This window comes from Solenopsis invicta, chromosome 8 (genome assembly GCF_016802725.1).
Source record: "Solenopsis invicta isolate M01_SB chromosome 8, UNIL_Sinv_3.0, whole genome shotgun sequence".
Lineage (NCBI taxonomy): Eukaryota > Metazoa > Arthropoda > Insecta > Hymenoptera > Formicidae > Solenopsis > Solenopsis invicta.
In genome coordinates this window covers 17,289,565-17,314,033 of record NC_052671.1, presented here as the reverse complement: position 1 = coordinate 17,314,033, position 24,469 = coordinate 17,289,565, and the positions used below count along the sequence as shown (strand labels likewise).

The 24,469-nt window shown below is 40.6% G+C and overlaps 1 long non-coding RNA gene and 1 pseudogene across 1 annotated transcript; one reads left to right on the top strand and one right to left on the bottom strand.

Annotated features, from left to right (window-relative positions):
• Positions 1 to 11,254: 11,254 nt before the first annotated feature.
• Positions 11,255 to 15,163, top strand: LOC113005718 (annotated as a pseudogene).
• A 7,058-nt stretch (positions 15,164 to 22,221) lies between these two features.
• On the bottom strand, positions 22,222 to 23,094 carry LOC120358533. The gene is made up of 3 exons (XR_005575470.1): positions 22,973 to 23,094; positions 22,768 to 22,829; positions 22,222 to 22,684 (listed from the first exon to the last, which is right to left on the bottom strand). It is a non-coding gene; the product is annotated as an uncharacterized LOC120358533 (long non-coding RNA).
• Positions 23,095 to 24,469: the final 1,375 nt, after the last annotated feature.

Genomic DNA, 24,469 nt, shown 5'->3' with positions numbered 1-24,469 from the left:
CGACTCACCGTCGGACATAGACAATCCATAGTGGCGAGAATCGCGCGATTCGCGGGTGCAAAAGCGCAATTAGAAAGACGTTTCGTGCACGTTGGAGGTAGTGCGCGCGCTAGCACCAGTGGTAAAAGATCACTCATTTGGCGCGAGATCGAGGCCGCGTTTGAGTCACGTATTCTTACGGGTGCTGTCATAAACGCCGATTATATTGAACCGCGGCATTTCTTGAAAGACGCTAGTGATTTGGTGATCGAGCAAGTGCGAGACGCTATCGCGAAACATGGAAATATGAAGGTGAATACCGTATTCAACGGTAAATTTGTAAACATTCGTGACGACCGCGATAATAAAAGTCTTGTGACGAAGAACTGTGAACTATACAGAGCGTCAAATTTGCGCTAATGGTACGAGCAGCGTGTAATCTAAGTGATATTAGCGATGCTCGACGAGTTTCAAGAACGCGATAGCGGCTGGGCTTTATACCGGATCCAAAACTTGATGGTGAATATAAACAAGCTTAATCCCATGCACGCGGGATGTTGCATCAAAATGCCGAAGGAAGCAAGTGACAAGCGTGCAATAATTAATGTGCAATCACAAGACAATGCTTGCTTCGCGTGGTCGGTGGTGGCTGCCCTGTACCCCGCTGAAAAAAATGCAAACCGAGTGTTATCGTACCCTCATTATTCGATTGTTTTGAAGTTTGACGATATACAATTTCCAAAGAAAGTAAAAGACATTGGAAAATTTGAACGTTTAAACGGCATGTCTGTGAATGTGTACACTACCGAATTGGACAAAAAAGAAAAGATAGAATACGTTGTACCGTTACACCTGACTGAAGATAAGAAGGAAAAACACGTCAATCTCTTCTACGTGGAAGATAAACACGACGTCACCCACGGTCACTTTGCGTGGATTAAGAACCTGTCGCGTCTGGACAGCTCACAGCTGAGCAAAAAAAAGAACAGGAAATTTATTTGCGATCGGTAATTGTAATAATATAAAAAAATTTCACCACTTAAAATTATTGTTTTGTACAAATATATTTGTTTATTACAGTTGCCTGCATTACTTCCACTCTGAAGAAAAATTGCAATCGCACGAAACGGAGTGCTAGAAAGTAAATGACTGCGCCATCATACTACCGAGAGAGAACCAGAAATGGCTAGAATTCGACTCATACAACAACAAGGAGCGCGTACCATTTGTAATTTACGCTGATTTGGAGTGCGTATTGAAGAAGATGGAGAAGAACGAAACAGAGAACACGTCGAGTTTCGCGTATCAACACCACGAGGTATACAGCATAGCTTACTATGTTAAATGCTCGTTCGATGACGCGTTATCGATGTATCGTTTTCGCCGCGATAAGGACTGCGTCGCGTGGTTCGCGAAAGAGTTAGAAAATCTTGCGCACGATATGAAAGCCCGAATATCCGCCAATGTTCCAATGGAACAATTAACTATACAGCAGAAAGAGGCATTTTTAAACGCGTCGAACTGTCATATATGTGAAAAACCTTTTATATCAGATACGGGCCTTACCCGTAACGAGTGATTGATACTCGGCGGGTGCGTGATCACTGTCATTTGACCGGTAAGTATCGCGGTCCTGCCCATAATAAATGTAATTCAAATTATAAGAATACGTATGTTATTCCAGTCGTTTTTCACAATTTGAGCGGTTACAACGCGCACTTTATAATAAAAGAAATTTCTACCGCGTTCGAAGGCAAGATCGACCTACTATCGATCAATAAAAAAAAATATATTTCGTTCACTAAACACGTCGCAGCTACCGGTGTAGGAACAAAATCGGGCGAAGTACGAAATTGTATACGATTTTGATTCATCGACTCATATAAATTCCTAAGTGCGAGTCTCGAAAAATTGGCGTCGTTTCTAGGTATTGAACAATTAAACATTACTCGTTCCGAATTTCCATGTTGTCAAACGAGGATTTCGAACTCCTCACGCGCAAAGGTGTTTTTCCGTACGAGTACGTTGATGATGCCGAAAAGTTTTTAGAAACGCGTTTACCACCGCGCGAATCTTTCTACAGTTCACTGAGCGGACAGACGGTATCAGAGCAAGATTATGCTCATGCCGAGAACGTATGGCAACGGTTCGCAATTGAAACGCTGGGCGAATACAGCGATTTATATTTGAAAACTGATGTCTTATTATTAGCCGACATTTTCGAAAACTTTCGCGACAAAAGCATGCAGAGTTATGGTTTGGACCCTGCGCATTACTATACATTGCCAGGCTACACGTGGGATGCAATGTTAAAGAAAACGGATATAGGATTTGAGTTACTCACAGCATAGAAATGCTATTTTACGTGGAACGTAGGATTCGTGGTGGATTAAGCCAATGTTCGGGCAAATATGCAAAGGCTATTAATAAGTACATGAAATCGTACGATCCGTCAAAACCGTCGACTTATTTGCTGTATAATGTTGTGAATAACTTTTATGATACAATATGTCAACCGTTGGCATACGGTAAATTAAAATGGGTTAAAAACGTTGACAATTTTGATGTAAACGCGATCGCATTGAACTCGGACATCGGGTATACTGGAAGTCGACCTTGCATATGAGAATCACCTGCATGATCGACACCGTGACTTATCGTTTTGTCCTTCGAGCGATAAGCGTCCAAGATCAAAGCAAAAGAAATTACTAGCGACAGTGCATGATAAAGAGCATTACGTCATCCACTACCGCAATCTTCAACAGTGCACGCGTCATGGGCTTCGAATCGTAAAAATACATCGCGTACTTCAATTCGCTCAATCCACCTGGTTCAGCGATTATACAGAATTAAATACCAAATTTCGAACAAACGCAAAAAATGATTTCGAGAAAAATTTATATAAATTAATGAATAATGCAATTTTCGGTAAAACAATGGAAAATGTACGTAATCACGTTAATATAAAATTAGTAACGCAATGGGAAGTCCGTTACGGGGCAGAGGCCATGATCACTGCTTCGAATTTTCATAGTCGCAGCATTTTCGCAGAAAATCTGGTTACCATAAAAATGCGTAAACTCTCGATAAAATTTAACAAACCTATATATGTTGGTATGTGTATTCTCGACGTTTCAAAAATCTGCCTTTACGAATATCACTACGATTATATGCTACCATTGTATAAAGATAAATGTAAGATAGCCTACACAGACACAGACAGTCTCATCTATGTCATTGAGTGTGACGATGTGTACATGGATATGAAACGTGATATCGCGAGATACGACACGAGCGATTATCCCGCGGACAACGTATTGAATATGCCTCGCGAATAAAAAGGTTTTAGGGCTAATGAAAAATAAGAATTGCGGCAAGATTATGATCGAATTTGTAGGGTTAAAAGCAAAAATGTATGCGGTGAGAGTAGAAGGAAAAAAAGATACCTAAAAGGTGAAAGGTGTAAAAAATAGCGTTGTAGAACGATCTATAACGTGTGAAGATTATACGCGTTGCTTGCACGATGGAATAGAATTGACTCGTTAGCAAGCGTGTATACGTTCAAAGCTCCACGATGTACACACAATCAAAAAGAAAAAGATTGCTCTCAGCCCGTTCGATGACAAGCGTTACATCTTGTCAGATTCTACTGAAACATTGCCTTGGGGACATTGGCGTATAATATCGTAATACATATATTGTAATTAGGTTAATACATTTTTATACTTTTTTAATACTTTATTTATTACATTTTGTATTACTATAAGACGGTTAATGCGATGCTTATTACTAATTTAATTCAATTCTGCGTGACTTATTAAAAAGTAGTTTAAAAAAACATTTTTTATATAACAATGTAAGTGCGTGACTTATTAAAACGTAATTTAAAAAAACATTTTTTAAAAATAACAATGTAAGTTGATAATTTTGCCTGACTTATTATTATTATTTTAACAATGTAAGTTGATAATTTTTGCGTGACTTATTATTGTAACAATATAACATTTAATGTAGATTAATTTTGCGTGACTTATTACAAGTACCAGGTGTATGCATAAGTTTTTTCCGGTTTCACTAAGAGATGGTGCCAACAAAAAGTACGTAGCGTATTAATTTGACACATACATTTTGTTCGTCTGACATAGAACTACAAACACACACAAGTTGAGTCCGCCAAAAACTAGCGTCTTTGTTTTATTGTTCAGTGATCATGTCGAGTTTTGTGCCTGAAAAACAACATTTGCGGCACGCATTGCTTTTTTTATTTAATCAAAAAAAAAAGGCTGTTGGAAGTCATCGTTTGCTGACTTCCAACAGCCTTTTTCTTTTGATTAAATAAAATGATAAACATATGGTGAACACGCTCCATCGATTAAAACATGTGAGACATGGTTTTGACAATTTAAAAGTGGTGATTTCAATGTGAAAGGCAGTGAGCGCTCTGGTAGACCAGAAAAATGTGAAGACGAGCAATTGCAGGAGTTATTGGATGATGACCCAACTCAAACTCAATGGCAATTAGCAGAAGCATTACATGTATCACAAGAAACAATTAGCAGACGTTTACGAGCAATGGGAAAGATCAATAAACTCGGTAAATGGGTCCCACACAATTTGAATGAACGTCAAATGAAAATCGCAAAGTCACTTGTGAAATGCTGCTTCAACGTCACGAAAGGAAATCATTTTTGTATCGAATTGTGACGGGTGACAAAAAATGGATTTATTTTGAAAACGCGAAGCGGAAAAAATTGTGGCTTTCATCTGGCGAAGCCGGTCCATCAACACCAAGGCCAAATCGCTTCGGCAAGAAGACCATGCTCTGTGTCTGGTGGGACCAGAACGGTATTGTGTATTATGAACTCTTGAAGCCCAGCGAAACCGTTAATACACAACGCTATCGCCAACAAATGATTAATTTATATCACGCATTAATCGAAAGACGACCGGAATGGGCCAGAAGACATGGCAAAGTGATTTTGTTACACGACAATGCGCCGTCTCACACAGCAAAACCAGTGAAAGACACCTTAAAATCTCCTGGATGGGACATCCTTCCGCACCCACCGTACTCCCCAGACCTGGCGCCATCTGACTGTCACCTCTTCACATCAATGGGGCACGCGCTCGCAAAGCAGCACTTCAGCAATTTCGAGGAAGTTGGAAAATGGCTCGACAAATGGTTTGCCGCAAAAGACAAGCAGTTTTTCTGGCATGGTATTCATAAATTACCTGAAAGATGGGCGAAATTTGTAGAAGCCGATGGCCAATATTTTGAATAAAAAAAATTAATTTCCCTTGAAAATTACGTGTTTTTTTACCAAAAAACCGGAAAAAACTTATGCATACACCTGGTATATTCTTTCGGCTTTTTCTTTCGTATACGTTTATATCAAATGTATGTTATATTTAACGTTGCATGTGTGATACTGTATGTGATATCATTTACACATTTATAACATGTATACCGAAGAGAATACGGAAAAGTATTTACAATTATTCTTTTGAATATATTTATATCGTTTTACAATGTTTCTTACAAATATATATGTGTATACATATAAATCAAACAACGTCTCTTTTATTTATCCACGAATTATGCGAGCCATCGAATCCCAGGCATTTCACGTAGACTTTATCTCCTTTCTTTCTCAAAATTTTCTCGACAAAGAAAACATCCGGATACTTCACTTGATGTAATTTATGTTCGTAAAAAGCGCCAGCGATGCTTTTTCCACGATAATCTTCGAGGAGGTATGTGACGGGGTTCGTTCTTTGCACTTTAACGATCGTAAACACCTCGGTGGCCCAATTTGGTGTAAAATTTTTTTCAAAAATTGTCTTATGCTTGCTCACGAGTATGTTAGCTCCGACCTTGAATGTTGCACGAGCAGCGATCTTAACGTGACTATACACGGTGTCCAACAGTTTTTTAGCCGACTCCGACGTTACATCCACGGGTCGCATGCTTATTGTTCTATGCAGCGTGTCGTTGTATTCCGAAACCAAACGCGGCAGCTCGTCGACCTACTTGTAAGATCCTTGCAACGTAAACATCTTCCACATCTTATATTTCAAAGTTCTATTGAAGCGCTCGATTATCAAGCGCTTTAATAGAACTTTGAAAGATAAGATTTTAACACTGAATACGTGAAATAATGATTAATGTGGTATTTCTACAAGAGTTTCTGCATCAGCGTTATAAAACTCTTTGCCCATATTCGTTTGCAAGTTGTGTGGACATCTTCCGCTCTTCCGAATTATCTCGGCGATGACGTCAGCTGTCTCTTTTCCGCTCTTGCTTTTTATCCCTACTGTCCATGCGAATTTGCTCAGCGCATCGATTATGGTAAGTATATAATGATGACCTTGTTAATATTTGAAGATGGACGCATCTCGACAATATCTGCTTGCCACAAATCGTCGAATCCTTTGATTATAACACGTCTTTGTGGAAAATGTCTTTGAGCAGATGCGTGCAATTCCTCGACGAGACGTTGTCTCTCGGAGCTAATCTTCTTCGATGAACTCATGTCGTTGTGTGTAAACGAATAATTCACGATTAGTTTTATATTCATGCCGACTAATATAATTTTTTTCTTTTTTATTTTCTGTCATTTTTTAATAATTTTTCCTTGTCTTCGGGTACCTGTCGATTGGTTAATTGATCGTACTTATTTTTGAATCGATCTACAGCAGTAGGATATCCATCCTTTACATGGTCTTTAATCTTTTCATAACGATCCTAAGCCGCATGATATTTATCCGTTCTTGAACTGTCCGATTTTTATTTAAGAATCGTTCAAAATCATTTGTCAGACGTTCGTACCCGTCTTGCGACGTTCATCCTTGCCACTCATTTTTTTTTAACAATGCTCGCACGTTGTTCTCAAACAAAGTCAGCCTCTCGACTGACTCGTTTTCCGGATACGCGATTTAATTTATAATAATGCCGGCCTCGATGATGGACAACATCTCGTTGCCATGAGCGTCTTGCCCGCTTTATATGAAGTTTTGAGTAATTGTAATTGATCCACCAGCTCGTTGGGATCGTCCCAGTGCACGTAATCGATCTTATTATCGTTTAATATCATAGCGCAAGGTATTCCCTTTCCGGATTTATTCTTTCTCTTTGGTGTAGATTCAATTGACATCAATGGCGCAATCACGTGTCTATACTTGTATCCTCTGTTGCCTCGTAATCGATTCTGCACGGTATAATTGCGTCTATGTATACGTTTGTAACCAACAATATGCTCTTGTACTTTTGCAATTCCTCCTTATAGAGGAAATCATCGGGCAGTCTTTTAAAAATCAACTTATAAAGACCGGGTGTGCCAGCATATCGCACGCCACCGATAATAATGTTATCATTGATGTCCACGTAAATTTTTATTACCAAACATCATTCCGTTCCTGTCGAGACGAACGCCATATATTGTGTCTATAATTTTCTCCGATCCGCCACCGCTGAGAAACTCGCCGATGTATTTTTGACCGAGCGGACTCAAATGCTGCGACAACATTTTACGACCTTCCAACGTTTGCATCTGATGTTGAACAGTTGTTCCAAATGAATCGTCTATGGTTTCGAAAACATTCTCGAGAACCTTATTCGTTGATTTTGCAGCTCCAATAGTCGGTGTTTTTGACAACGGTCCTGGCAATTCTATCATTGTAGAATGAAACACAGGTGAATTCAACCCAACGTTAAAACGTTTTCTTTTTCCCGATGATAATTTTAAATATTCGTGAGATGCTCCATTGTCGTTGTCGTCGTCGTCGCTATCCCTATGTTTTTTCTTAGTATGTTTCGACTCTTCTGCCTTGATATCTTTAATCTCTCTTTTAATCGGCTAGGATTCTTCGACAATCTGTTTCATAGGTTCGACGATAGACTTGAAACGTTTCCTCATCGCAATATTCTCCTCGATTTTACCGGCTTTTAGTGCACAATGCTTCTTGCGGATTGCCTGACTCGTCTTTTCAATTTCTTTTGCGAGTTTCTCGCCATTACGTATTATGCCATGATGAACGTCTGTGTTCAAGGTATCGAGAACGTTTAATCGTTTCGCGGTACCGCAAACTCGTTAAATCTTCTTCTGTATTGTCCATTAGTGAGCTAGCTACTCTTGTCTATCACTAGAAATCCGTACTCGCGCTGCCAACAATCACGGCACAATGCGCAAAATTCGTCGTACGACATGTCGGTGTTCACGTGGTCGTTGTAAACGTGTCTCAGGTGGTACTATCCTGTTTAAACAGAATTAGGAGATTGGCATTATCGCGAATTAAATGTTTCGCGTAGGTTCGTCAAAGGTAAAAGCAGTCGACAGAGGAGTGGCGGCCCATTGAAAAGTGTTTTCTGATCGCATCTTGCTTATTGCACGCAACGTTGTCGAAGACGAAGATCGAATTCGGACGAGCCTTGCTCGGCGGAACAACATCGCTATTATTTGAGAAGTATGCAATACGTAAGTATCCAATTTCATCGATCAATGTTAACAGATTTTCGTGATATCGATATTTTGGCTGCTGTAGCGACTTGGAATATACGTAAACATTCTCGAAACGTACACCGTGCGGACTCTCGGGCAAACTTATGAAAACGTCTTACCGCCCGAAGTTGGGCCCGCAATTATGGCGCGGATGGTACTCGGCAGCATTTCAAGTGTTTCCGCAACTGCTCGCTTTCCCTCATTATTCGCAATTTCTCGTCGCAGTTTGTGACGCGTATTGTACACGACTGCCGCACGAATTTCATGTTTAACACTAAACTCGCGTGGCACCTTCGAGCGCCTATATATAGACGCGCGAAACCTTGAAGCGCTCATTAGCGAAAAAACGTTTCTCGCGTTGTCATCTCCTAGCCATGTTCTTAATCTGAGCACTGAGCAGTTGGAGCATATACCGAAGATCGTTCTTTTACGAGTGTGCGGCAACTACATCGATCATCTTTGGCCACGGCTTCCCGAACATATACAGGCGGACCCTGAGATTCAAACGTATCGTCGCTTCAACGAACCATCCGTTGCAGCGGACACACATCGACGGTCCGGCGCCAAGAATTAAGGATTGCGAGGAATGTCAGCGTCGTGCGAAGGCTGTGTTGGAGATCTGGTGAATCGAGCGATAAACGCGCTTCCTTTCGAATTACATATCCCCGGCTATCAGTTTTGCGGTCCTCGGTTGAAGAAATGTTTGGCCAGAGGCGACACAGGCGTAAATCCATTGGACGCGGCGTGCCGCGAACACGATATTATGTAGTCTCTTAGCAACAAACTCGTCGATTAACACGCAGCCGACAAGGTGCTTGCCGATAAAGCGCTGGGACGCGTCATTGCAAGATTTGACTATCGGTGAGGGAGCCGCCGCTGCAATCGTTTGGCCAGCGATGAAGGCCAAGTCCAAGATCAGTATGGGTATGAAGGTGAAAAAGAAAAAAACAACGACGAAGAAACGAATACTTCCGTTTGCAAAGCGAGGTGGCCTGTTGCCGATTCTACCAATCTTGGGCGCGATCGGATCATTATTTGGAGAAGCAGCGAAAGCGATAAACGCCAACAAAGCCGCGCAACGCCAGCTCGAGGAGCTACAACGTCACAATCGCGCGATGGAACAGGATTGTGATCTACATTTAGCTCCATATAAAGACGAACGACGATTGTACCTGGGCCGATATAAAAGCGGACGAGGTTTATCAGCGAAGAAGAAAAAAAAACGCCGAAAAGACGATAAGAATGCCCACATCCGTGAACACCGACGTGCAATTGAACCAGCTGGCAAAACGTATGCGCATATCGTATTTTAGAGGTGTTTTCATACTTGATGCTTTATCGGCGAATGACGTGCGTCTAAACAAGAGTTCCATTGTTAATCTAGACGATACAACGCGCTCTGGTAATCTCTGGGTAGCGTTTGCAAAGAGGAGCAACCGCGTCAAATATTTTGATAGTTTTGGCAATCTGCGACTGCCTCGAGACCTCGTGCGTTATTTCGGAAACAATGTTACGATAGAGTACAACTGAACGCCTTATCAGACGTATGCTCGGAATTTTTGTGGGCAAATATGATTGCGTTTTCTCCAAAGAGTAAAATTTTAAAAAGATCGACGTGGTGCCGTAGACTCTCAGTGTAGGTCGAACGCTTTCTCCGTCATGTCGTTGACACTAACGCTTAGCGGAACGAGTAGTGTTCTCGCTGCAAATTATTCACCGCCAATAGATTTGACCGATGGAGACTATGAGCTCGATCTGACGCTCTTCGAGACTTAGCACACGATACCGAACGTGAACCCCTCCAACAATAAATTCTATTTCAGCAAGGACGACACGGAACTAACGATACCCGAAGGATCGTATGAAATACTGGCCATAAACAAATATTTGAAACGTGCAATTTTGCAGAAACGTCCACAACGCGATGCACCCAATGCGGATAGCGCGATTGCCGATGCCACTGCCGGCGGCAACAAAGACGATGATGACGAGGAAGCAGAGTTCCCGAGAGTGATCCGCTCAAACCATAACACGATGCGGTGCAAGATTAAATGTGCCTACATAATAAACTTTAGCAAACCAAACAGCATTGGATCGCTGCTGGGATTCTCATCGATGCGTATACTGCGACCACAAAGATGGTACCAATCGGATATGTTGATAAGCATCATGAATTTGAACATTATACGCATAAAATGCAACTTGACCACGGGAGCTTACAGCAATGATGCGCGAGTGCACACGATCCATAAATTTTCACCGAGCGTCGCGCCGTGATATAAAGTCTGTAAAAGACTTTCTCAAGTCATTTACTTGCCAGTGCTCATGCGAAGCGTTAGTGACATCACCGTACGCGTTGTCGATCAAAACGGACGATTACTGAACTTTCGAGGGGAGGAAATCACGGTTAGGCTGCATGTTCGAAGGCGTGCGTGATGCTGGTAATAAACAGATCCGAGCGAGCGCAAAGAGATAACACATCATTTACCGGGCAATCAACTTTATCGATCGATAATAGATCAGCAAAAAAGAAGAAGAGGTTCAACGCATCAAATTAAATATTTACAATCGCTAGGATTTACGGTTCAAAAATGTCCGATATTCTGAGTATTGGCGACGAGCCAATCTTTGACAATCAAATCGTCAAGATTGAGACTCATGCGCCGTACGCAAACACAACCTTCGGGCATAGCGACAAGATAAGAATACTTATACAGCAATAAAATTTGTATACGTTGTTGTTTGAGAGCTTCCTGTACATCGAGGGGCAGTTGACCATGACAAGACCGACTGAGGAGGGCACCAACGTGGTATTGGGAAATAATTGCGTGGCGTTTATGTTTGATGCGATTTGCTATGAACTGGACGGTGTCGAGATCGATCAAAATAGAAACGTGGGCATAACCAGCACGCTCAAAAACTATGTAATGCTGACATCCAATAAAAACGTAGCTCTGCAAAATGCCGGCTGGGAAGAACGAATGACTACCAATGATGGTTTCTTCATCTTTTGCGTTCCGCTCAACATGCTATTGGGATTCTGCAAGGATTATAAACGCATAGTGATCAACGCGCGTCACGAGATGATTTTGATACGAGCGTGCAACGGTAACAATTGCCTGACGGGCAATTCGGCGTTGGAGTCCTTGCTCCAGTTGTTTAAGGTTCATTGGCGCATGCCACATGTGTCATTGCGCGAGATAAATAAACTTTTGATGCTCCGCACATTGGAGAGCGGACGTTACCTGAGCATGGCTTTTCGCTCGTGGGATTTGTACGAGTATCCGCTTTTGCAACGCACTACCAAACATTCGTGGGCAATCAAGACCGCTACTCAGCTCGAGAAGCCGCGATCATCGTTGCATACGTCATCTTTGCTCTGCAAATCGGTCAAAAAAATATCATGGCCGAGGACACGAGCCGATTCGATCATTGCAATTTGATTAATGTGAAACTCTATCTAAACTCTGAGTGTTATCCGAGAGAGGATATGAATTTAGATTTCGGTAAAAACAGATAGACTATTCCGTACGACATGTACAGTCGTGTTCATTATAGTTGCGACACTTTTTCTTTGATGTTTTTTGGAATGTAGCTTTGCTCATCGAGCGGCGAACGTAATTGGTTGGATCTACAAGTAAGAACCAATCATGTTCTCAGCTCTTGTTGTAGTTGTGTGTTCAGAGACGCATCTAATATAAAGTGTCGCAACTATAATGAACACGACTGTACGCGTGTTTATACAGAGTCTACCTCAGATACTCCAGCCGAGTCTTTCCATAACGGAGTTTCTATACAACGGTCCATTCACCGTAATTGACTGCTATTGACAAAGCAAATCGATTAAAAGCGCAACCATCGACGTGCGATTGGAATTCGAGGGTAATACTAACGTGCCGGCAAATAGTACCGTTTATTGCCTTATAATACACGATCGCGTGATTCAGTATAACCTGTTGACAAACATTGTGCGCAAAATTACTTAATTTCCAGCATATATATATTTTACGATACACCGACGTGAACCACAGTCTTCGTTTCGACCGCGACATGTCTGTGCCGACGTTCGTGGACCTGCAAGGTTTTTCCCTTGGACAATTAAGTAATTTCGTCGTAAAAGAATGTGCTGCTCTTAGGCCCGGTTTCACAATTCACGGTTAGCTCGAGTTAACCGAAGTTTAACTTGCTGAACTCAGTTTAACGCATTTGTGGCGTTCCACAACCACCTTAAACCCTTTTTTTTTTATAGTTTGAAAACGCCTTTATGGGCCCCCGGTCCTGTGGGGACAGGAACGCGGGGTATGTGAGACTCGCCGACCTAGAAATGGCCGGCATACTCACTAAAACCCAACTTTTTCCGGCGTCTGGGCTCGGGATGGATCACGGAATCGAACTAGCATGCACCACGATCCGTCCCAGCCCGAGAGCAGGAACCCCCCTCCGGAGTTAGCGGCCGGAACTCGACCGAAGTCGAGCCCCAGCCGCTCGAACCGGGATGCCGGGTGTGCGTCGGACCCCCGTGGAAGAGGGCTCTAGGTACGCACTCCCGCATCCCAAGCCCCAAGACGGGTCAGCCGGGCAACTACCCCGCCGCTGATTCCGCCCGAAGCCTACCTCCTCAACAGTGGAGATAGGGCCCTCTGTCCGGACTAGCCGGCGCTGTGAGAGTCCCCCCTCCCCACTGTTCCTTCCCGGCCATCCCCCCTTCACCCTTCCCTAAGGAAGGGGGAAGGAGGGAAATGTAGCCGCGCCAGTGGGTTGTCTCTGGCGGCGACAGATCCGTCACCGCCAGGACACCGGCGAACTCTGATTTCGGGCGACGAAACTCACCCTCTCCCTGCCCACTGCCAGCGTTTTTATTGTTAAGGGGGAGGAGGTGGTCCCTGCTGATGTTGTTGCAGGAACCTTTTGCGCCTCCCCCCCCCCCGCCTCCTCTCTGGCGGCGCGTCGGGAGCCTCCTCCCGCGCCCGCTCTGCCGCGTCCTTCTGCCACATGACCGCGTCGTAGAAGGAGGCCACCGCCGCCCATTTGTCAGCACTGGCGAGCATCCGCCCCACCACCGTGGAGAGATTGAGACCGGCCCCTATCCTGTCGGCAAGGGCACGGCGCTCGACAGCCCAAGCCGGGCATACCTCTAGGGTATGTTGCGCCGTGTCCCTCGCCTCTGGGCAGTGGTGGCACTTCGTGGTGGCCTTCCGCTCAACCTTCGCGTGCAGGTACTCTCCGAAGCACCCATGCCCGAAAAGCACCTGCGACACGTGGAACGAGAGACCCTCCCCTGCCCACCTTACACCTTTGTTAAGTTTCACTTGCTTCGGTTAAAGATGAACCCCCGATTTTGGGCGTTTAACCAATTTAACCGAGATTTACAACCATGGCGCCAATGAAATTGCTGTGAAAGTTTCGCACATCTCGCAATCATATTTACTTTTGAGGTTGTATATGCATATATGTGCTTCGTGTGTTGGATAGGGAGAGTATTGCATTTTACGATAAATATTAGAAAATATACTCTTAAAATTTATTTAAATTTAAAATTTGTTATACACTATGGCTTTCGCACATGTATTATCGTCGATGAAGACTTTGCTAATGTTATTAATAGAAGACCAAATAATGTTAGAAGACAACCTGTTTATTTTGACGAGTTTGATGATGTCAATTTTCACGCTCGATTCCGATTGTCGAAAGAATGCACTTCTGAAGTGTTGGAAGCTATTAAACCCGAAATTTCACATCTAACAGAACGGTAAGTATAATATGTATTGGATCATTATAAAACAGCAACTGAGAGTATCTGTTATTGAGGAAGTTGTCATTTATGACTAGTAATTATTGATTGTTTTTGATAATAAAATTATGAATAGTCATGAGTACAATCATAGTAATGTCAATAAATTAGCTCTTACTGTTGAGAAGTTCGTAGACATCTTACTAATATATATCCAAAGAACAAAGTGTATAAGAGGTTAATATTTTTTATATGGTATATAATTAATTTATGATTGCTATTTGTTTATTAGGAACAATGCTATTTCTTCCATGAATCAGCATCTCTTGACATTGAAATTTTACGCTACTGGCAGCCACTTAATATCAGCAGGTGATTTTTCTGGAGTGAGCAAGAGTGCTCACAGAATTGTCCACCGCGTAACAAATGCTATTGCTCTTCTTTGGCCAAAATATATAAAATTTCCTACTCTTGCTGATGAAAAAAAAAATGGAACAAATAAAGTTTTTTGACATTGCACGATTTCCGAGAGTTGTGGGTTGCATAGATTATACACATGTAAAAATCCAGTTATTTGGTAATTAATATTTAAACTGTATATTATTGATATTTAAAAGTGAACTTCATATAGACTTTTTTGCTGTTATAAAAGTGTCAATAATTATTGTAAATATTTTCAGGTGGAAATGATGCAGAATATTTCAGAAATCGAAAAGGTTACTTTTCGATTAATGTTCAAGCGATTTGTAATGCTAACTTGGAAATAACAGACCTAGTAGCTCGCTGGCAAGGATCGGTGCACGACATGACAATTTTCAACAATTCCAGAATACGTGCATTATTTGAAACTGGAATATTTGGAGACGCCTTGCTTTTAGGTAACGGTGGTTATCCTGTTCGGTCGTATTTTAGCGGTGATATTCCTGTTTTCAACAATCAGTATTCTTATTCCTAGTGTTTAGACTGAACTCTTGATATTAATATAGTCTATTGTAATATTAATCATAACATTTACAATGTGATATTATTATAAGATACCCCAAGTGCATTATCTTTTTTTAGTTTTTATATAAGTCTGCATCACATTATATGATCTTTTATACCAAAGTTCCGTTTCAGTAGTTGTAAATCACTCGGGACGCGTGAATGGTCAGGATGGTCGAGCTGTAAGTTAGCGGCTGTCTCCGCTAACCTCCTCTGTTAGTTCAAGCGTCCACCGCTAGGGGCGCTAGTGCAGCGCCATAGTGTCAACGTCATACCGATACCGTGTAGGTATTGGCTCAGCGTAGCCTGAGCCCCGGATTGGCTGCGACGGGCGATTGCCGCGCACCCGTGCTCTCGAGAGAGAACTCGTGGGGGCAAGCAAGTGCGTGCGTGTGTGTAACGGTCGGCGTCTCTTGGTCGCCGTCCGCGTGTACAGTCGGGCCTGTCCGACATCTTGCGTAGCAATGTAACGCGCCTTCTGATATTAAAACCGTTGTGTTAACGTTAACGTGTCTCTTGGCTTATTCCACACCTCGCGGTGATGCCCAGTGTTTCCGCCTTCCTCCCTCCCCTCTTGATCCAGGCATAGCCTTTGAAGTGTCGTCCAGACTTTCCTCTTCCAGGCGCCTCGTTCAAATCCTCCTGACAACCCTACAGCTATCTCAGAAGTGGGATACACCGCGTGGTTTTGCCTTTTGCTTGTTGAGACTTGCGTGTCATATTTTTTTTTCGCGTTCGGGTCGTATATATTTCTTGTGCCGGGTGCACCGACAAGGAATTCGCGCGGACGCCATTGTCCTTGCGTAATACGCCAACGAAAAGTAGTCCCGCCTTGTGAGTTTCTCTACCGCGTCATTCGCGTGGGTTTTATCACGGCTTTTATCTCGCGACCGGGCCCTCCGGCGAGTGACCAGTTCGTCGACCATACGAGTACCAAGTTTTACGCGAAATCAATCGCTCTGATACGGCGACGCATCCCCGCGTCAACGTATTCGTGTCACTACGCCGCATTCCGAGGCGAAGTAGTTCCGCTCGCGCGTCGCGTACTTGCTGTAACGTGCGTGCACGTTTGTTCCTGTTCACGGCTTATCGTCCAAGATAGAAGAGGATGGATGTAGAATTCCTGAGCTCTCTCTCTCTTCAGCAGCTCAAAGAGAAATTGAAAGAGCATGGTCTGCCGGACGAATTTTCTAAATCTGCTTGCATTGAGGCGCTGCTCACTCATCAGCGAGATCGTGAAGCAGCAGATTTGCTAACGACGTTTGCTGAAGGCGGCTCTGACACAAGCCCACAAGGTCAGTCGTTCCAATTATTACAAAAGGAAAACGACGAAATGCGGAAGCAGCTTCAGGCACTCTCCTTACAGATTCAACAAATGAATAGACGTCAGGATGTCTTAGCACACCCTTCGATTTCATCTTCAGATTTTAATCGAAAGCTGGAGATTAAGCCTCAGCCTTTACCTTCTTTGGCCTTGATACCGCCCGCTCAAGCCGTTGGTCTTTTAGCATCTCACATTCCAATCTTCACGGGTTCAGAAGATGACAGAATTGATCTCTGGATCCAGAAAATAGAGCGTACAGCTCGTGTTCACCAGGTTGATGATAGCGTAAAGCTATATGCTGCCACACGGAACCTCCAGAAGCTCGCTAAAGAATGGTTCGACAACGAGGATGAATTCGTTGCAGATTCCTGGGATAATTTCAAAACCGCCATTCTCGAGAGATTTGAAGAGGATGTCTCTTTCACCGATACCATTGATCGAGCCAAACAATGCCTGTGGAATTATCCAAAGGAGAACTTCGCTGATTATGCGATGAAAAAGCTTAAGATTCTGAGACCGTTGCATTTGTGTCAAAAGGATCTTGTCAATTTATTGATTAGTGGAATTACTAATTTCACTATTAGAGGGAATGCTGCAGCTCTCAAAGCTCCCTCCGTTAATGAGCTGATACGTCAAATGCGTCAATTGGTTAGTGCATATGGAACCAAACCTCAATACAAGATGTCTCCAAATTTTGCGAGGAAGGAAAAGCCCAAAGAGCGTCCAGTCTCTCCCTCGAGTGCGTCTTCAGGGAATCTTCCTCCGTCCAAACCTGTGGATTCTTCAAGAGGCTCTAATCTTTTCTGCGCTTACTGCAGAGCAAAAGGGCACCTGAAGTCGGATTGCTTCAAGCTGAAGCGGAAAGAGCAATTAATTTCCCAGAGCTCGTCGGTTGCAACATCTTCGGTCGCAGCGGCAGAGGAGATCAAGGTTGCATCGTCGGTCGTGGGGTGTATTCAAGATGTCTCTCCAACGAAGTTAGAGATAAGTAATTCAATTGTTAAAATAAGTTCCGTTAATGGAATTCTTTGTGAATTGGTAGCATTAGTCGATACGGGTAGTCCTATTTCGTTTATACATGCGTCGGTACATGAGAAAATTTGTCTCAACCATCGCGATTCTCATAATGTTTCTTCTGCTGGTTACATGGCATTGAATGACATGGCTTTGCCAACCGTAGGTGTTTGTAATGCAAAAATATGTTTAACTTCATTACCAAATAAAGAGTTCGATGTTAAATTTCAAATTTTAGAAAACAAGAAATGGTCTACACTCTTAATATTCGGTCGTGATTTTTTTAAAAATAACAAAATTTCAATGACGTGTTCATTTTACGAAGAAAACCCTTCGAATAACCTGTCTCTTTTAAACGAAGTAGCTTCGGTTCAAGCTATTGAAGTTTTTCGAAATTCTGACTCTCCTTTTTATGATCTTAAAACTGATTTTGATGAGAAAGTAAACCGTCAGTTGAACAGTTTGTTAGAAGAAATTGACAACACGGATGTTGAAGTCCAAAATGATAATTATTGTGTCAAAGTTGCTTTAAAAAATGATTCCGTTTACGCTTATGCGCCAAGACGATTTGCTTGGGTTGAACGTTTGCAAATTAGACAAATAGTTGAAGATTTACTTGAGCGAAAAATTATCAAACATAGCAGCTCGCCTTACTGTGCTAGAGTCGTTCCGGTGAGAAAAAAGAACGGTCAATTGCGCCTGTGTGTTGATCTCAGACCTTTGAACGACCGGGTCTTAAAGCAGAAATACCCATTTCCGCTTATTGAAGACTGTATTATGAGAATCGGCGACAACGTCGTTTTTACAGTTATTGATTTAAAAGATGGATTTCACTTAATCAAAATCCATCCAGATTACACCAAATTTTTTTCTTTTGCGACCCCGGATGGTCAGTATGAGTACACTCGTCTTCCGTTTGGTTTTTGCGAGTCTCCGGCTGAATTTCAAAAGCGCCTAGTACAAATTTTACAGCCGCTGATAGCGCAAGACAAAGTGATTATATATATCGACGATATTCTTATTCCGTCAAAGTCAATTGAAGAAAATCTGGCAGTGGTTAGAGAAGTCTTGTTATTACTCAAAAAGTATGAGTTTACAGTCAATTTCGAAAAATGTCAGTTCTTACGGAATACGATCGAATATCTTGGGTATATAATCTCTCCTGCGGGGATAACACTTAGCGATCGGCACGTAGAAGCCGTCAAACGCTTTCCAGTTCCAACTAAGGTTGTAGAGGTACAGAGATTTCTGGGTCTCACCAATTACTTTCGCAAATTCATTTCCGGGTATGCACATGTAGCTAAACCTTTGCATAATTTATTGCATAAATCGATTAACTTTGTTTTTGATACTGAATGCATTCGAGCATTTGATAAGCTTAAATCTGCTTTAACGTCTTATCCCGTTTTACAAGTTTATAATCCAGTTTTGGAAACCGAGCTCCATACAGACGCGAGCGCTACAGCTCTCGGAGCTATTCTCTTGCAAAAACAACTCTCGGGTCACTGGGCCCCAGTAGCTTATTACAGTCAGGTTACTAATAGCGCTGAGTGTAAATACCACTCATTTGAATTAGAAATGCTTGCAATTTTAAAATCAATTGAGAGGTTTCATGCTTATTTGTACGGTCTTACTTTTACAGTAGTTACTGATTGTCATGCTTTACAATTTGCTGTAAACAAAGCACACCTTAATCCGCGTATTGCACGGTGGACTCTTCGGTTACAGAATTACAGTTTTAAAGTTATACACAGAAGTGGTAAACAAATGTCTCACGTAGACGCGCTTAGCCGAATTGTCTCCTCAGTGGAAATTACTTCCTTAGAAAATCAATTACAATACCGTCAATTAGCTGACCCTCAGATCAAAGCTCTCGCAACGGAGTTGGAAAGCACGGATTTAGATAAATATGTTCTAATCGATGGCTTAGTCTATAAGAAATGCGCTGATAAACCAAAGTTTGTGGTTCCTGAGTCCATGATAATTCATTTATTGCGTCATTATCACGATGAAGCTGCACATTGCGGTGTCGAAAAAACCTTTCAAGGCATTAGCGCAACATACTGGTTTGCTCACATGCGTAGTAGAATAAGGAACTACATTGATAACTGCATTGTTTGCATAGTAGCTAATACCTCTACTAACATACATGAAGGAGAACTGCAACTCGTTGAAGCTCCATCGGCTCCGTTTCAAATTTTGCATACTGATCACTTTGGTCCCTTGATGGAATCTAACGAAGGCTACAAGCATGTCTTAGTCTTAATAGATGCTTTTACCAGATTTACTTGGTTTTTCCCGGTAAAATCAACTTCCTCTAAAGAGGCTATTAAACATTTTATATCTTTATTTAATATTTTCGGCAATCCTCGGGAAATAGTGTCCGACAGAGGCACTGCGTTCACTTCGAGAGAGTTCGCAGAATTTCTTCATGCTCGCAACATCAAACATCGGCTAGTCGCTGTCGCCGCTCCATGGGCGAATGGCTTGGTTGAGCGAGTTAATCGTTTTTTAAAATCTTCGCTTAAGAAAGTTGTCACGGATCAAACTTTGTGGTCCACTCATTTGAATACCATTCAATATGTAGCAAATAATACTTTTCACTCTTCAGTTGGTTCCTCTCCTTCGAACTTGTTGTTCGGTTACCAACAAAGAAATTTTGCCGATGCGAAGATAGTTGAATGTTTAAATTCTCTTGCCAAAACTGATCTAAAACTTGCATAGTAGCTAATACCTCTACTAACATACATGAAGGAGAACTGCAACTCGTTGAAGCTCCATCGGCTCCGTTTCAAATTTTGCATACTGATCACTTTGGTCCCTTGATGGAATCTAACGAAGGCTACAAGCATGTCTTAGTCTTAATAGATGCTTTTACCAGATTTACTTGGTTTTTCCCGGTAAAATCAACTTCCTCTAAAGAGGCTATTAAACATTTTATATCTTTATTTAATATTTTCGGCAATCCTCGGGAAATAGTGTCCGACAGAGGCACTGCGTTCACTTCGAGAGAGTTCGCAGAATTTCTTCATGCTCGCAACATCAAACATCGGCTAGTCGCTGTCGCCGCTCCATGGGCGAATGGCTTGGTTGAGCGAGTTAATCGTTTTTTAAAATCTTCGCTTAAGAAAGTTGTCACGGATCAAACTTTGTGGTCCACTCATTTGAATACCATTCAATATGTAGCAAATAATACTTTTCACTCTTCAGTTGGTTCCTCTCCTTCGAACTTGTTGTTCGGTTACCAACAAAGAAATTTTGCCGATGCGGAGATAGTTGAATGTTTAAATTCTCTTGCCAAAACTGATCTAAAAATCGAAGACGAAAGAGATATAAATCGTAAAAAAGCTTTTGACATTACTGATAAAATTAGAAATTATAACAAAGTCTATTATGACAAAAAACATAAAACACCTTCTAGGTATAAAGAAGGCGATCATGTCATGATACGAGATACGGTTATCAAACCCGGTGAGGACAGAAAATTGAAACCAGTTTATAAAGGTCCTTTCATGGTAGCTAAAGTCTTAAATAATAATCGTTATGTAATTCAAGACATTCCTGGTTTTAACATTGCTCAAAAACCGTACAATTCTATTTTATCTCCGGATCGTATGAAGTTTCATGTCAAACCAGTTGTGCCTTGAAAGAGTCTCGTCTCTAGTTTTAGTTCCTACGTTATAGTGTTCTGTATTCATACTATAGTTATATAAGAGTTGTGATATTCCTGTTTTCAACAATCAGTATTCTTATTCCTAGTGTTTAGACTGAACTCTTGATATTAATATAGTCTATTGTAATATTAATCATAACATTTACAATGTGATATTATTATAAGATACCCCAAGTGCATTATCTTTTTTTAGTTTTTATATAAGTCTGCATCACATTATATGATCTTTTATACCAAAGTTCCGTTTATAAGTTACAAAGACGCCTCTACGTAATACAGAAACTCGTGCACAGGAACTTAATAACGAGTCGCTTATTAGAACATGCAATACCATTGAGCATGTGTTTGGAATATGGAAAAGGTTTCCAATTTTGGCACTGGGTTCTCGATTTTCAAAAGTCGAAAGAGTTCTACCAGTCATTGTAGCAACTGCCATTTTACATAACGTTGCTCGGCGTGCTAGAGATCCATTACCACCTGATGATCCTGCATTACAGTTGCCTGCACCGTGGGAAGAAATTTTGGAACAGGGAAATGTACCACTTGATGAATGATGCACTTGATGATAATCATATGCAGAACATATTAATTAACGATTATTTTTACAGGTGAGAATTAAAAAAAGGAATTTTCTTAGATAATTTATTTATGAGCGTACTATTCTTATATGTTATAATATTTATGATATCATTTTTCAGTTTGCTGTAGAATATGTAACTCTTACTATGGAAAAGGTTAAAGAATACGCCGAAATGTTATGTATTTAGCACTGCTTTTTTAAATTTGTACAGAATTTGCCCAAAAAGGATGGAACATTTTTTGTAAAATATGAAATATGAAGATGTTTCCTTCCTATAAATACGTTGGCTCACGTAGTCATACGCGAAATCATGTAGAATTTATACTTGCAATTTTTATACTTTTATACTCATTATATTATTTATACTTTCTTTTTGAATTTATTTTAATAAACATTTACCTTGAATTATGTAGATATAAAATAAAAATTACTGCGAGATTTTCATGGGATAATAAAAATTCAAGAGTGAAAAAGTACTAAAGTTTTTCTATTTCTCTGCATGTAGTTGGAGTTGCTTCCTTAGAAGTTCAACTTTAAGTTGTTTTTTTTCCAGTTGAGTGTTTAAAATTTTGATTTCTATTTCTGATTTTGCACGAATATCCTCTTTCATTAACTTAACTAATTCTTTTTTTGATTGAGCTAAATCATAAAAGCATTGGTTACGTCTTACTGCACTTATTATAGGTTTACACATCTGTCTTCCCCGCTTGACAGTTTTCTTTTTTAAGGCTGAACTTGAAGGATTTTGATTTTCTTTCGATGATGTTCTTAAGGCTGCCTCTACTTCAATATATGTAAGATCTGAATCTCCTTCATCAACTTGTAATTCATCACTCTTTCTTGAATTCAACATTGCAGGGGTCCAATTATCCCAACCCGTAGTTGTATTTTCTTCGAGTGTCTGGTTAATAAAAACAATTGCAATTAATATTACTTTTGTGTAGTAACATATTTGGAATGTGATGAATGCGACAATGTACATACTTCAATTTCAAAAACCACATTGTCATCGTTTGTGTCTTGTTGAACATTTACGTCATCTACGCCTATAAAAATAAGTATACAAATATTCCAGATTTTTAAGAATCCTGTTCCATTTCAAAAAATAGTTAATATTTGTACATTATACATGTTATATGTATAATGTATATAATCTACAAAATTATCTCAAAGCATATAAAATATATACCTGCTACATAATTGCTGTCGAATGGATTGTCTAAACCGTCAACTGACGGTTATACTTTTTACTCTTTCTGCTATCGGGTTATCAGAGATAGTCATCTTTTCGCCGCCTACACACCAATTATTAATTAATTATTATGTGCAATGTGTTTATATATTGTACAATATGCTCATATATTAAGTTGAGGAAAAAGAAATCCATTATTTTTGTATATATATATTATATATATATATATATATATATATATATATATATATATATATATATATATATATATATATATATATATATATATGGGGCATTCTCCGTCAAAAAGGCCACCCCTGCTGCCCATTTCAATTTTTGAGATAAAATGTTCGAAAAGGGCTTAAAATTTTCGTTGAAATATCTATTTTTCGATGCCGTTTGGCCTTTTGGAAAATTCAAAATGGCGGACCTAATATCACGGCTAGAATGAAAAAAGCCTTTGAAAAAATACATAATAACGTGAATAAATGTGCAAGATATGACGTAGCAGAGGTCTAATCCTTATGTGTAAGTGTGTGAGTGTGTGTGAGTGTGTGTGTGGGGGCGAGGTGGGGGGAGGGGGGATACGCGCGCTCATACGCGTGCGTGTATAAATGAATCACGTAAAAATCCTTGCTCAACATGGTCTGGCTGTCAAGACATTTGCATACAAAATTTCGAATCATTTCATTATCCTTGTCCTGAAAAAGTACGTCACAAAAAACCTACGGTACAGAAAATATTGTTCTTTAAAAAACATTTTCTCCACAGAATAATAGTAAGATTACTTAAAATTGCTTTGAAACTTATATTATCCCTCATAACATTTTTTACAATTGCAAATGTTGGCAACAGATTAGTTAGTAGAAAAACCGCAAACAGAAAACATACTTTGTTATAGTCAATTATGGTAGCACACTTTTGTTAATATGCAATAATCTTGGTAAAATATATGACAGAGTGGTTAACAGTAAGCAAATGTCGAACATATTGATGACAGACTGTTAACAAACGCCAAGCAGTTTTTTTATTGCAAATAGTGTTAGCAAACATCACGTAAAAATGCAGCAGCATCTGTTGATCAAAATACATAAGATTGACAGTCGATAGCGAACAAGTCAATCGAATATATTGACGACATATTCACTGCATGAACCCAAAAGATCTATCTTTAAAGTCGTACACCTGCGAGTAGTACGCGGTATCGCCGCTAGATGGATGTGGCAGTGCTTATATCTCGTACATAAAAAACTACACATATGGAATAAAAGGCACAGCAATATTTTTTCATTTTTCAAATTTTCTCGTCTTGTTTTGGATTAGAGAACCTCATCACAATACATTTATTAGTCACAGAATTTATCGAGTTAATTAATTATAGTTTGCAATTCAGTCAATCAATAAGTTTTTTTATGTTAAATAGAATATTCAACTCACGTTTTTGTCTCTTCTTTATCGACTTTTACTTTTTCTACAATTATTCCAATTATCTTT